The sequence below is a fragment of the Mus pahari genome, chromosome 13 (assembly GCF_900095145.1).
Source record: "Mus pahari chromosome 13, PAHARI_EIJ_v1.1, whole genome shotgun sequence".
Classification (NCBI taxonomy): Eukaryota; Metazoa; Chordata; class Mammalia; order Rodentia; family Muridae; genus Mus; species Mus pahari.
Genome location: NC_034602.1, coordinates 73,586,799 through 73,588,337, shown reverse-complemented (window position 1 = coordinate 73,588,337; position 1,539 = coordinate 73,586,799).

Sequence of the window (1,539 nt, the reverse complement as noted above, 5' to 3'; positions counted from 1 at the left end):
CCATGATGGTCTGATAGGATGCATGGGACAATTTCAATATTTTTNNATCTGTTGAGACCTGTTTTGTGNCCAATTATATGGTCAATTTTGGAGAAGGTACCATGAGGTGCTGAGGAGAAGGTATATCCTTTTGCTTTAGGATAAAATGTTCTGTAGATATCTTTTAAATGCATTTGTTTCATATCTTCTGTTAGTTCCACTGTGTCTCTGTTTAGTTTCCGTTTCCAGGATCTATCCATTGATAAGAATGGGGTGTTGAAGTCTCCCACTATTATTGTGTGAGGAGCAATGTGTGCTTTAAGCTTTAGTGTTTCTTTAATGGATATGGATGCCCTTGCATTTGGAGCATAGATATTCAGGATTGAGATTTCATCTTGGAAGATTTTACCTTTAATGAGTATGAAGTGTCCCTTTTGTCTTTTTTGATAACTTTGGGTTGGAAGTTGAGTTTATTCCATATTAGAATGGTACTCCAGTTTGTTTCTTCAGACTGTTTGCTTGGAAAATTGTTTTTCAGCCTTTTGCTCTGAGGTAGGGTCTGTCTTTTTCCCTGAGATGAGTTTCCTGTAAGCAGTAGAATGTTGGGTCCTGTTTGTGGAGCCAATCTGTTAGTCTATGCCTTTTTATTGGGAGATTGAGTCCATTGATATTAAGAGATATTAGGGAAAAGTAATTGTTGCTAACTGTCATTTTTGTTGTTAGAGTTGGCATCCTGTTCTTGTGGTTGTCTTATTTTGGGTTTCTTAAAGGATTACTTTCTTGCTCTTTCTAGGGTGTCATTTCTATCCTTGTACTGGTATTTTTCCATTATTATCCTTTGAAGGGCTCTATTCATTGAAAGATATTGTATGAATTTTGTTTTGTCATGGAATACTTTGGTTTCTACNTCTATGGTAATTGAGAGTTTAGCTGGGTATAGTAGCCTGGGCTGGCATTTGTGTTCTCTTGGGGTCTGTATCACATCTGTCCAGGATCTTCTGGCTTTCATAGTCTCTGGTGAGAAGTCTGGAGTAATTCTAATAGGCCTGCCTTTGTATGTTACTTGACCTTTTGCCCTTACTGCTTTTAATATTATGTTTTTACTTAGTAAATTTGTTATTCTGATTATTATGTGTCAGAAGGAATTTCTTTTCTGGTCCAGTCTATTTGGGGTTCTGTAGGCTTCTTAAATGTTCATGGGCATCTCTTTCTTTAGGTATGGGAAGTTTTCTTCTATAATTTTGTTGAAGATATTTGCTGGCCCTCTAAGTTGATGATCTTCATTTTCATCTACTAGATTGGGTCTTCTCATTGTGTCCTGGATTTCCTTCATGTTTTCAGTTAGGATCTTTTTGCATTTTCCATTTTTTTTTATTGTTGTGTCCATGTTCCCTATGGAATCTTCTGCATCTGAGATTCTCTCTTCCATCTCTTGTATTCTGTTGCTGATGCTTGCATCTATCGTTCCTGATTTCTTTCCTAGGGTTTCTATCTCCAGAGTTGTCTCCCTTTGGGTTTTCTTTATTGTTTCTACTTCCAGATTTAGATCTTGGATCGTTT